Genomic DNA, 14,147 nt, shown 5'->3' with positions numbered 1-14,147 from the left:
ACATCACAGAACATGTAATCAAATATTTGGTTAGGCGTGGGATACTGCAGTTCGGAAGTATGCTCTGGTGTCAAGTATGAATAGCAGTGCAGAAATGAAAATGCCAAATGAGACTTTTAAGTAGTATCCCCAGAGCTTTGCATATCTGATATCTGATATTTTGATACATAATATTAAAGGATGTAATTTTTAACATTAATAATTGGCAAAAGTATGAGCCTCCAATAGGATCTATTGAAACTGACAATCAATTTGGGTACCACCAATGCCACTCATCTGCTACGTCATTAAAGCCTTCATTCAAACATGGATAAAAAAGTTGAATTACAGAGGTAATTTCAGAGTACCCGCCCTTGACACCTTGTGACATCAAGGAGCCCTAGTAAAACTGGAGTCAATTGGAATCAGGGAGAAAACTCTTTACTGGTGAGAGTCAATCATTCCAGAAGTGGAGGATGGTTGTGTTAGTGGAAGGTCAGTCATTTTAGCTCCTGGACAACTTTGCAGGGATTCCTCAGATTAGTGGCTCCATCTGCCACTCCTCTGCCCATTGGCCTACCAGATCAAGGTCCCATTGTACTCTGAGGTAATCTTTCTGTTTTGGAAAATATAGGGGGTGATGGACTCTCAGGGGAATGTAGCACAAACAGCCAAGTTTCTGGTATCAAGACTGTCTCTAATGCAGAGGGGAACGTTGGGTTCTAAGCAATCGATTGTGATTAGGAATCTCTAGTCTGAAGTATAGTCAGATGTTTCTGTGGCCAGCAGTGAAAAATGCTCCCTCCTGCCAGGATCAAGGGTGTCTCAGAGAGGGTGCAGAATGTTCTGAAAGGGAAGAGGGACCAGCAGGAAGTAACTGTACACATTGGAACCAATGACATAGGAAAAGATAAAGGTGAAATTCTGAAGGGAGAATATTGAAAGTTAGGAAGAAATTTAAAAAGGAGGTCCTTGAGCGTATTAATATCTGGATTACTCCTGTTAACATGAGCTAGTAAAGGTAGGAATAGAAGGATAGAGAAGATAAATGCATTTGAGAAGATTTGTAGCTCAGGTTGAGGTTTTGGATGTAGATTTGCTTGCTGAGCTGCAAGGTTCATTTCCAGACGTTTCGTTACCTTACTAGGTAACATCTTCAGTGGACCTCATGCGAAGCAATGCTGAAAATTCCTGCTTTCTATTTATTTGTTTGCGTTTCTTTAGGTTAGTGATGTCATTTCTTGTGGTGATGTTACTTCCTGTGGTAGTATCACTTCCTGTTCCTTTTCGCAGGGGGTGGTAGGTGGGGTCTAACTTGATGTATTTGTTGATAGAGTTCTGGTTGGAATGCCATGCTTCTAGGAATTCTCGTGCATGTCTTTGTTTGGCTTGTTCTAGGATGGATGTGTTGTCCCAGTCGAAGTGGTGTCCTTCCTCATCCATATGTGAGGATACTAGTGAGAGAGGGTCATGTCTTTTTGTGGCTAGTTGGTGTTCATGGATCCTGGTGGCTAGTTTTCTGCCTGTTTGTCCAATGTTGTGTTTGTTACAGCCCTTGCATGGTATTTTATAACTCAGCGCATGGCTAGGAACATGGGACTGCAGTTCCAGAAATGAGGCTCAGGGATGGACAGGACTGGCAGCTTAATATTCCAGGATACAAATATTGAGGAAGAATACAAATGAGGACAACAGAAGAGGGGGAGTGGCATTTTTGATAAGGGATAGTATTTCTGCTATACTTAGGGAGGATATCTCTGGGAATATATCCAGAGAGGTTATTTAGTGAAATTGAGAAAAAAGAAAGGGATGATTACCTTTTTGAGATTGTATTATAGACCCCTTAATAGTCGGTGGGAAATTAAGAAACAAATGTTTAAGGAGATTTCAGTTATCTGTAAGCATAATAGCGTGATTATGGTAGGGGATTTTAACTTTCCAAACATAGACTAGGACTGCCATAGTATTAAGGGTTTAGATAGAGAGGAATTTGTTAAGAGTGTACAAGAAAATGTTCTGATTCAGTATGTGGGTGTACCTACCAGAAAAGGTGCAAAACTTGATGTACTCTTAGGAAATAAGACATGGCAGGTAAATGAGGTGTCAGTGGGGGAGCACTTTGGGGCCAGCAACCGTAATTCTATTAGCTTTAAACTAGTGAAGGACAAGGATAGACTAGTTCTAAAAGTTGACGTTCTAAATTGGATGACGGCTAATTTTGATAGTATTGGGCAAGAACTTTCAAAAGCTGAGTGGGAGCAGATGTTCACAGGTAAAGGATGGCGGGAAAATGGGAAGCCTTCAAAAATGTGATAACGAGAATCCAAAGAAAGTATATTCCTGTTAGGGTGAAAGAAAAGGCTGGTAGGTATAGGGAATTCTGGATGACTAAAAGAAATTGAGGGTTTGGTTGATAAAAGAAGGAAGCATGTGTTAAGTATAGACAGGGCATATCAAGCGAATCCTTAGAGTATAAGAGGGCAAAAACAGCACATGAGATAGCTTTGGCAAATAGGGTTAAGGAGAGCCCAAATGGGTTTTTATGAATACATTAAGGACAAAAGGGTAACTACGGGAAGAATAGGGTCCCTCAAAGATCAGCAAGGCCGCCTATGTGAAGAGCTGCAGGAGATGGGGGAGATACTAAATGAGTATTTTATGTCAGTGCTTATTGTGGAGAAGGACGTGGAACACATAGAATGTGGGGAAATAGATGGTGACATCTTGGAAAATGTCCATATTACAGAGGAGGAGGTGCTTGGTGTCTTGAAATGCATAACAGTGGATAAGTCCCCAGGACCTGATCAGGTGTACCTGAGAACCCCGTGGGAAGCTAGGGAAGTGATTGCTGGGCCCCTTGCTGAGTTATTTGTATCATCGATAGTCAAAGATGATGTGCCGAAGGTTGTAGGGTGGCTAATGTGGTGCCAACATTTAAAAATGGTGGTATGGTCAAGCCAAGGAACTACAGACCAGTGAGCCTGATGTCAGTGGTGGACAGGTTGTTGAAAGGAATCCTGAGGGACAGGATGTACATGTATTTGGAAAGGCAAGGACTGATTAGGGATAGTCAGCATGGCTTTGTGCATGGAAAATCATGTCTAATGAATTTGATTGAGTTTTTTGAAGAAATAACAAAGAGGATTGATGAGGGCAGAGTGGTAGACATGATCTATGTGGAATTCAGTAAGACGTTCAACAAGGTTCCCCGTGGGAGACTGGTTAGCAAGGTTAGATCTCATGGAATACAGGGTGAACTCACCATTTGGATACAGAACTGGCTGAAGGGTAGAAGACAGAGAGTAGTGGTGGTGGTGGAGGGTTGTTTTTCAGATGGGATGTTTCTGACGAGTGGAGTGCCACAGGATTGGTGCTGGTTCCACTGCTTTTCATTGTTTATATAAATGATTTGGATGTGAACCTAGAAGGTATGATTAGTAAGAATGTAGATGACACCAAAATTAGAAGTGTTGTGGAGAGTGAAGAAGATTACTCAGATTACAATGGGTTCGTGATCAGATGGGCCAATGAACCAAGAAGTGGCATATGGAGTTTAATTTAGATAAACGTGAGTTGCTGCAGTTTGGAATGGCAAATCAGGGCAGTACTTACACACTTAATGGTAAGGTCCTGGGAATGTTGCTGAACAAAGAGACCTTGGAGTGTGGGTTCATAGCTTCTTGAAAGTGGAGTCACAGGTAGATAGGATAGTGAAGAAGGTGATTAGTATGCTTTCCTTTATTGGTCAGAGTATTGAGTACAGGAGTTGGGAGGTCACGTGGTGGCTGTACAGGACATTGGTTCGGCCACTTTTGGAATATGGTATGCAATCCTGGTCTCCTTCCTATCGGAAAAATGTTGTGAAACTTGAAAGGGTTCAGAAAAGATTTACAAGGATGTTGCCAGGATTGGAGAATTTGAGCTTTAGGGAGAGGCTGAATAGGCTGGGGCTGCTGTTTTCCCTGGGGCATTATGGCTTGGTTAGTTGAAAATGAACTCTAAAAACTGCACCATCAGGATTAGGGGGAGAAAATTTATAGAAGTGAGTCTTGCCGATATTAATTGTATCCATGAAACTCAGAAGTGAAAGCTGTAGTTGAATAGAACTCCTGACCTATCCTGATTGAATAAAGAACAGCATACTGTGGGGCAGTGTGACATTGATCATATAATGCTATACATGATGAAAGGGAATTTGTGTGGTTGTGCATGATGTGTTTTTTTGTATTGATTATATGAAGACTTTTGATTTTAAGTATTATACAGTTATTCATTTATGTTTATTGTTTCTGATTTGTTTTAAAGAAGCAATTTTAAAAAGTGAAATCATGTTGCTAATTTGTTCCTTGCTGTTAATTTTGTAAATTTGGTAATTTAGTTTTTTTTCCCCATGGGACAGTTTGAGGAAATAGCTTAATGCAGCAGACAGCAAGTGAGATATAATCCTTTAGCTCACAACATTGGTGAACAGTAATGAAGAGCATGACATTCTGATAGAATGCTTAGTCAAAAAATACAGTTTCGAGACACCTTAGAGGTATAAGTGTTTTATTGGATAATGTCTTGCTGATTTAGTTGTGGTTACTATTTGTTAGGCCAAAGAAAGCTGGATTGATAGGAAATTAGCTTATTTTAAGCAGCTACCCTTACCTTTCACCTCTTCACTGTATGACTGTCAGTACATAACCACAGCTTCACAGCAAATTTATATGAAGAGTAGAATTCCACATTTTCACATCAGTCCTTTTTTCAAATTAATGCTTTGAATAAATGTTTTGCTTTGTTTTTCTTATTGCCTGAATTCAAAAGCTTATCAACTCAGAATCTTCTTGAAAGTCCAATTTAAAACTTTTCTGTTCAAATCATTAAGATCTAAAAGTTGAAGTTCTAAACTGGAGAAAGGCAAATTTTGACGGTATTAGGCAAGAACTTTCGAAAGCTGATTGGGGGCAGATGTTCGCAGGTAAAGGGATGGCTGGAAAATGGGAAGCCTTCAGAAATAAGATCACGAGAATCCAGAGAAAGTATATTCCTGTCACGGTGAAAGGAAGGCTCGTAGGTATAGGGAATGCTGGAAGACTAAATAAATTGAGGGTTTGTTGAAAAAAAAGAAGGTAGCATATATAAGTATTGATAAGACAGATCGACTGAATCCTTAGAAGAGTATAAAGGAAGTAGGAGTATACTTAAGAGGGAAATCAGGAGGGCAAAAAGGGGAGATGAGATAGCTTTGGCAAATAGAATTAAGGAGAATCCAAAGGGTTTTTACAAATACATTAAGGACAAAAGGGTAATAGGGACACAATAGAGCCCCTCAAAGATCAACAAAGCCGCCTTTGTGTGGAGCCGCAGAAAGGATAGTGAAGAAGGCATTTGGTATGTTTTCCTTTATTGGTCAGAGTATTGAGTACAGGAGTTGGGAGGTCATGTTGCGGCTTTACAGGACATTGGTTAGGCCACTGTTGGAATATTGCATGCAGTTCTGGTCTCCTTCCTATCGGAAAGATATTGTGAAACTTGAAATGGTTCAGAAAAGATTTACAAGGATGTTGCCAGGGTTGGAGGAGCTGAGCTATAGGGAGAGGCTGAACAAGCTGGGGCTGTTTTCCCTGGAGCGTCGGAGGCTGAGGTGTGACCTTATAGAGGTTTACAAAATTATGAGGTTTATGCATAGGGTAAATAGGCAAAGTCTTTTCCCTAGAGTTGGGGAGTCTAGGAGTAGAGAGCATCGGTTTGGGGTGAGAAGGGAAAGATATAAAAGGGACTTAAGGGGCAACTCTTTCACACAGAGAGTGGTACGGCTATGAAATGAGCTACCAGAGGAAGTGGTGGAGGCTGGTACAATTGCAACATTTAAGAGGCATTTGGATGGGTATAGGAATAGAAAGGGTTTGGAGGGATATGGGCCAGGTGCTGGCAGGTGGGACTAAATTGGGTTGGGATATCTGATCAGCATGGACGGGTTGGATCGAAGGGTCTGTTTCCATGCTGTACATCTCTATGACTCTATGTCTATAAATGACAACTAATTTTGAAAATAAAAAATCAGGTCCCCGCTTCAATTAAGCTAAAATTATGAGGTGACAATATAATTAAAATGGTTAACCAACATTTTATTTAGTTTGACAATTCCTAAAAAGAGAATGAAAATGTATGTATTTAGAACTCCCGCCTCAGGCGACTGACTGTGTGGAGTTTGCACGTTCTCCCCGTGTCTGCGTGGGTTTCCTCCGGGTGCTCCGGTTTCCTCCCACACTCCAAAGATGTGTGGGTCAGGTGAATTGGCCATGCTAAATTGCCCATAGTGTTAGGTAAGGGGTATATGTAGGGGTATGGGTGGGTTGCGCTTCGGCGGGTCGGTGTGGACTTGTTGGGCCGAAGGGCCTGTTTCCACACTGTAAGTAATCTAATCTAAAAAAAACTTTATTACTACCTCAGGATGTCCCAAAATCCATCTTAATCAATAAGATAATTTTGAAGTGGTGTTGTTGTTGTTCTATAGGGAAGCAGCCAATGTACACATAGAAAGGATCCATGAACGGTAAATAAATAGATGCTTGGATCAATTATTTTTGTTGGAGTTGGTTAAGAGAGGAATGTTGGCCAAGGCAATATTGAAGGAAGCCTCTCTTCCTCTTTGTATTGGGCCACAGAATCTTTGGCATTCATCTGAGCAGGCAGTAGCAGCCACCTTTATATTCCAGCTAACACATCAGGCTTCATTATCTTTGCATTCATTTTTATTCCAGTTGGAAAGAACGCTCAAGGAATTTTTTATGCCTCAGTGTAGAATAGTGTTACTTTTGGTCAGGGGCCTGACCTCAACAGATGTAACTTATTTATTTAGTTATTCAGGTAACCATTATATTGAAAATCCATTATGTCTGGACGATGTCCTGTGCTTATTACAGTGAGAGAGTTAGAATAGGACTATAGATAAAAGAACAGAATTAGGCCATTCAGCCCATTGAGTCTGCTCTGCAATTTGATCATGACTAATATGTTTCTCAACCCTTTTCTCATGCCTTCTCCCCTAACCTTTGATCACCTTACTAAATGGCCTGCATCCCTGCTGTTGCATTCTATCCCTGTTGAAATAAATGCTAACATTGGATTTTGCCTTCCTCGCTGCCAACAGAAATTGCATGTTAACCTTAATAGAATCCTGAGCTATGACTCCTAAATCCCTTTGTACTTCAGATTTCCAAAGCCTTTACCCATTTAGAAAATGATGTACTCCATTATTCTTCCAACCAAAGTGCACAGCCTCACACCTTAACACACTGTATTCAATCAGCCACTTCTTTGCAAAGTCCTTTCTCACCCTCCTGCCCTCTCACCTTTCCCTCCACCTAACTTGGTGCCATCTGCAAACTTAACAATGCTCTCAGTTATAAGAGAATTCTTCAGAAAATTGTTTTAGTAAGTTCTAGAAAATTCCATGTAGTTAAAGGACCTATAATTATTCTCAGCTGTGATTTTTATGATGCAAATTACTCAGGATAAATACGTTTTTGTAGAGATATTGAGAGCAGCAACAATTAGATTTGGGATTGATGTGCATCGTCTGAATTTGATAGTAGTTGAATAGAGTATCCTTTTTTTCAGAAAGTTACCAAGTCAGGTGAAATAGCCCTTAACTACTGCTTGTCTGCATTGCTTTGTTTATTTCATATTGTCATGTGAAGTGTTGAATATGAGAAAAATGCTAAGTTATTTTTGTGGTAATTTAATAGAAGTGTTATGCTTGATTTGAAGACTTTACATAAATCCAGAAAAAAAGTCTTGTGATTACGATTCCTGGGCACTTTTTCATTGGATCAATAGTACCTACAGCATGATCTATTTTGACATTAATTGTCAATAGACTTCAATGAGGTGCTTCAGCAGAAAACAGAAATGGTTGTTGACATCACAAATCAGAGCTTACAGCCTTGTCCCAAATATAAGCGTGACACACTGCCTAACATGGACCAAAATCCATCAACCATACTGGCCATTAATTTTGGAAAGCATTGTTTGCCAATTATTCTTGCTGTGGTCATGGGGTGCATATTTTCAGTTTATATTTGTGTAGGCCCTTTCACTCCTTTGCATTTTCTACAATAAATCTAATCCAGGAACAAAAAAAAACAAATATAGTGGCTTCTGTTTACAGATTGCAAAGCAAACCATTCCCTTAAACTTACAGAAGTGACAATAAATGTACAGTAATACCTCAAGCATTTGGCTCCTGGAATCTGTTCGGTAAAGTATGAACCATTGGCTCATATGTTACTGCTGTGATTTGCAATAGCAGTAAGAATTGATAAACTACTGGGGTATTTTTCATTTTACTGCATGCTGCACTGATTTTTTTTAACATTGATATTTTTTAATGTGAATATTCATTTTACTGAGTGATGACTCTCAGTGACTGAAAAAAGGAGAATCCCAACACTAGTTCTCCTCGAGTATTTTGTTTGCATTCCAAAAAAAGTGTCTATGATTTCAAGAATTATATTGTTTGTATTAATATACTGATGAAATAAGTGCATTCACTGAAACAATTTCAGATAATCAGAAGAATCTAACAATATAACAAAAAAAAAGCAATGCACAGAGGATAGAATGTAGAGTAACATAGAATATATCCTGTGTGGGAAATTGGGGAATGGTGATATATAACTCACTTAAATTATTTATAGTATTATTGCAATCAGTTTCATGTAAATGCTATATCCTTTAACAAAGTTATTCAAAACGCATAATTTATATTATGTGGCAAGTAGCTGAAGTTAGTCAAACTCATTAGATGGACCAATACAAGAATAGATTACTTGCTATGGTTTCTATCAGATTAATGGGTTTTATAGGACATTAGCACAGTATCCTGAATGTGCAGAGTGATTAGAAGGACAAAGAGTTTAATACTAGCCCATATATGTATTGGGCACAATTTTCATTTTATTTTGGTAATTATATGCATGCATTATTTAATAAATGCCAAGAACACAGCATTGTTCAATTTATATGGTGTTTAAATGAAATCTCAAATCAAACAATTCTCAGTACTGTACAAGTTACAAATAATTTTATCCTGATTTGCTTTAAAAATCTTGCTCGCTCATAAGCTTTTTATTATTTTCCGCCACAAACAGACGCCTGTGTAATCAAACGCAGTTTTGTAAAATTTACTTGCAAATCCACATGTGTGAATCTTAGTTTGGAGCTTTGTGTGTTTTTTTTCAGTTGCATTTATGGATATTGCGGCTATTCTGATATATTATGGCATTTAGCAAGATAAACTTGTAGTAGTTATTAGCCTTGAGTATTTCAATGAACTAAACCTCTCATACAGCATTTTATTTAGTTAAATACTTTGCAGCCAATCCATGTGAATTAAAGCTTCTGATTTGACTGGCTGTGAAAGCACATACAATATTAGCAAATGAATAAGGGTGTCAGGGGTTATCAACTGCATAATTACCTAACAATTCACTTTGCATCACACAGAGGCTGCTGTGTACCTCAGCAGCCACCTGCTTAGTGAATTTAAGATCAAAGAGTTAGTTCCACTGACACAAATGTTCATGTATTAATCTATTCCTTAACTCTTCACTTTATCGGTAAACTGGTCTGCCTTTTAGCTGTAAATGAATGTGATAAACATTCACTTTGTGATCCCAGTGACACTACAGTGTCATTTTTATTTATACAATTGGGGATTATAAACTGCATCTAAGGTCATTTTCTTAAGTTAGTCCTTCATGAAGGGTTTGCCAGAGGCATCTATGCAATCTGTGCTGGAGAACTTTTAGTGGAAAAAACTACAAATAATTAGGAAAGAAGTCGAAGAGGCACTTTGCTTGCTGAAGTCTTGTGGCCTGAAGTGAAAGTAAGGCAGAAAGTAAGATAAAGCATAACATTTTGTATTCAGCAATTAGTCACTCAGCAGAAAAAAATAACTTTCTACCAGCAAAGGCAACTGGGTGAAGAGGGTAATGATTTAATTTTTTTTCATTAGAATGAATTACAGCCCCTAACCTGGGGCTACTTCCATATCAAATTGAAAGACAGCCATTCTGAACTTCATTTACATTTGCAATTTATTTTGAGCCACAATAGGGGATGTGCTCTAGAAATTACTTCCCCATCTCCCCCACAGCCCAAAATGAAGAGTACTTTAAATATGAAAGTAGTGATCATTTCCTGGATTTGATTGTGTGAGAATCTGATTGACAACAGCTTCTATGGCTTCAGTTTGAGTTAATAGACAAGTGCTTATTCCCAGCAGCAGTAAATGGTGGATGAATGGAAACAGGTACTGTTTGATGGCAGAAAAGGACAATGAGGTTATGGTGGTGTCAGAGGCCTGCTATCCCCGATAAGCCTAACCCTTTGTGCCACTGGTCTCCATTGATGACAGATGGTGATGCTGTCCTGGCGAAATTGTTACCTTCATGTGACATACAATATGTACATGCCCCGATTGTCCAGGGGAGTCTCCAGATGTCCCTCAGTAATTGACAGCAATGAATTGTTCTGCTGGTGATGAAGTGTGTCGTGTGCAGTATGATAGCCAGCATTGCCAGAAAGATTTTTTAAAAATACAGAAAAAAACTGTTAGAATTTAAGTAAAAGAGCAACATATACTACAGGTGTTTTAATTTTAAATGCGTCACATAAATTCTCAGATTTATATTGAATGCTAATTTATTATAGGATTGTATTAAAGTAAATAGTTCCGTTTATTGTTCTCATTTTTGGCTCAGCCTAAACTGGACAATTTTTTTTAGTAACATTTGTTTGTCTGCACGAATTTTGAGAATATCACAGTTTTATGGTATTCATGACAAGAACAGCTCCACTTAAAGAAAGGCCATGCGTCAACAAAATGATGGCTAACAGATAAGCTTTTAATTCTTGACAATGAGAAACAGAATTTCTTGTAGCTATTGTTCCATAAATATGACAGCTGTGCATTCATTCGAGTCCTGATCTGCAGTAAAAGAATCATAATTCCTGTGTGATCACACGAGCTTTAAACAAGAGCTTTGTTGTCTCTTTCTTGAAAATAGTGATGTTCAGTGCAAGTAATGCAAGTAATTCTTTTTTTCCTTAATCTCAATAGGCTACATTTAAAATTGCACCACTTCTCTTTTGCATTTGTTTGAAATAATTACTGCTCGTTTTATTTACCCAACTCTTTTTTAGCTGAAATATTTGGTGATCTGAAGTGTGTGTTGGTCTAACTGTTTTAAGAGGTCCATATTTTGCACTTTTTAATTTTTAACGAAACATTGTGCACACTTAAATCTTTATTAGTCACAGAGTGATATCCAACTTTGAAGGAAAAAACGCACATCAATAGAAAATATTATCAGCCATGCAAAATTAAGAAACCTGCCGAGTATGGCAATATTATAGATGCTAAGCTATCCTGAAGGCATTTTTGTTCAGGACTAAATATAGATGAAGGGTTAATCTGGTGAGAGGAGCTTTTTGCAATATTATTTGATGTGAATAAAATCAAGTAAGCAGACCTAACATACTGTTTTAAATAAAGTATTTCAGCACCTTACCTTCCTCATATTTCTATATATAAATATATTCATCACAAAGACCACCTACTTCCTTAGCGGCACGTGTCTCTACCCAGCCTTGGCCCATCTGCTACTGAAACCCTCACTCATGCTTTTATTAATTCCAGACTTGATTATTCCAAATCTACTCTGACTGCCTTCTAATTTTTCATTCACCATCTTCCAAAACTCTGCTGCCTTTAGTGTAAACTGCATGAACTTCCACACACCTATCATTGTTGAACTTGTTGACTGACTGTGATTTAATGATTCAAATTTAGAATTCTCATCCTCCTATTTCAATTGCTCTACTGTCTCACTATCTTTCACCTCTGTTCCTCTGACTCTGGTCACTTATACATCTTGTAGCTGCCTGTCCCAAAGTTGTGGAACTCCCTCCATATATTTTTTAATCTGCTTTTTTAAAGCCCTCTGTAAAATCTACATTTATTGGAAAACTTGTTTAGTTAACCTTTTAATAGCTTCTCTATTGGTTTGCTGTTAATTTTAGTTTCATTGTCCTCCTGAAGTACCATGGTATATTTTCCCACATTAAAGGTGCAATATCAATGCATTTTACTTTTGCTGATATCTGTGGACGTTTTATACAGACAGAGAACTTTAATCCTATGTTGTTGAACTAAAACTCTATCTGATTGTTCAGATCCAGTAATAAACCACAATATATTAGTTATTGTTTTCCAAAATAAAGATGACTATTCATATGGTGCAGGGGACCAATGTTCTGCCTTAGTTTCCTTTAATCAATCAAAGCTTTCTTTTTGACAATTATTGTTCCTAGCCATCTTAGAAATACATGAAAGGCCTGAAAAGAGAGTCGTAATCCGCACTATATTTTCCTTAATCTCTCTGATGAGGATCTGTCTCAGCATCATTATTTGCATTTCAGCTGAACCAACATTCCTTCTCTAATAGACATGGGGAACAGAAGGTGCAGTTGCATCTGTCGCTCTTGATTGGGCTAAAATTATTTTTTTGCTGCTGACTCCCGTACCGACAGGGAGTGATTCTAGCATTGAGTGCTGACCTCGGCAGCAATTTAAACCCTTGAGCATTGACTTGAATGTTCTGGGAGCAACAGCAACATTTTCCAGAGCACAGCAGAATCTAATTTGAGAATATCTTAGTCAATATTTGCTTTCAACCAGATAGTATTTTGTGAAAATGTAGAAACATTTAGCACATAACAAGGAAATTTAGAACTCTTTTAAGAAATTCAACCTGCTCACCTATGATGGATTGAATAAAATTGTGTTATTCATTGTCATAGAAATATATCCAGGAAATAATTGATTAGTCAGCCCACCTACAAAAGTCCATTCAAAACAAGTTGAGTGAAATTTGTGTCAGTTTGAGCAAGATTCTTTTAATAACACAAAGTACACACGCCTATTTCAAAATTAGAGAATGCATTGGGAAAACTAGAAGCATATTTGTATGTAACTAATAAAAAGAGATAATTAGATATTTAATAGTGAGAACATTACAGAAATATATTTTGAAAATTACTCATGAAAACATCAAAGGAATTTGTTCGAAGAAACAGATACATTTAAATAAAACCTATTTATTTCTTTACCGTTTGCAAACTAGGAATGCTGTACCTTACCAACAGTTAATTAGTAAGATAACCCAATATACCACTTTTTAAAATATATCTATGTGCGCTATATACGCAAGTCGATTTCAAAAAAATTTGCATATTTATGCTGAAAAAAGAAGTGTGAAAGAGTGGGAGGCATTGTAATTCATCTCAGCTGCTCATTTACACTCGTCTTTTAGGCAGAGTAATCAGGAGCTGATGCTGAGATGTGGCGGCCACACCTGCTCCATGCATATTGAGAAATCTCACTCCGGCTGTGCAGCACGCGTGCTTTTTACACTGATCTCAATCCCTCCCCCCACCTCCAGTCAGCTGATAAATCCTTCCGCTCAGAAGGTTTTTCTGCTTCGTTAAACATTGCAGCCTTTGGAATACATAACTGGGAATTCGCCTTTAAACATGTTCCAGAACTAACTTTTAGGGACAGCAAAATACTTCAGAAATTGAACTAAGTAACATTACCAGCCAGCATCAGCCTGTGGGTGCTGTGATGGGCCAGGCACATGGTGAACTATTTTTGCCTTTTTAATGGCTCCCTGCTGCATGTTCTATTTTTAATCATGCTCGTGTCAGTGAATAATGAAGCTAAGCTCTTCCCATTATCCTCCATGTCTTTGTCTTTGCTGTCCTCCTTGGTGTCAAGGTTAGGACAGAGCAGTTTGCAAATATTTCTTTGAACACAGAACCAGTTAATGGCCAACCAAAAACAGATTTGGGTGATGGACAGCAAAGAACACTAAAGCGGGGCAATTTTCCCTTGAGTACTCAGGCCTGAAATTGGCAGAATCATTCACAGGAGGAGTTGAAATTTGAAGAGCTTTCAAGAAGGCTATTGTTATAAACAATCTTTAGGGTACAAATGTTACTTTAATTTTCAGTGAAAAAGGAGGAATGAATGGGGTATGTGATATTCTGGGGCATTCTGAATCCTGCCTGACTGCAAGCTTGAGTGTTTTGGTTGTTGAAAATTAAAGGGGTTC

The sequence above is a fragment of the Hemiscyllium ocellatum genome, chromosome 15 (genome assembly GCF_020745735.1).
Source record: "Hemiscyllium ocellatum isolate sHemOce1 chromosome 15, sHemOce1.pat.X.cur, whole genome shotgun sequence".
Classification (NCBI taxonomy): Eukaryota; Metazoa; Chordata; class Chondrichthyes; order Orectolobiformes; family Hemiscylliidae; genus Hemiscyllium; species Hemiscyllium ocellatum.
The sequence above is the reverse complement of the archived record's forward strand: the minus strand, read 5'-3'. Positions refer to the sequence as shown.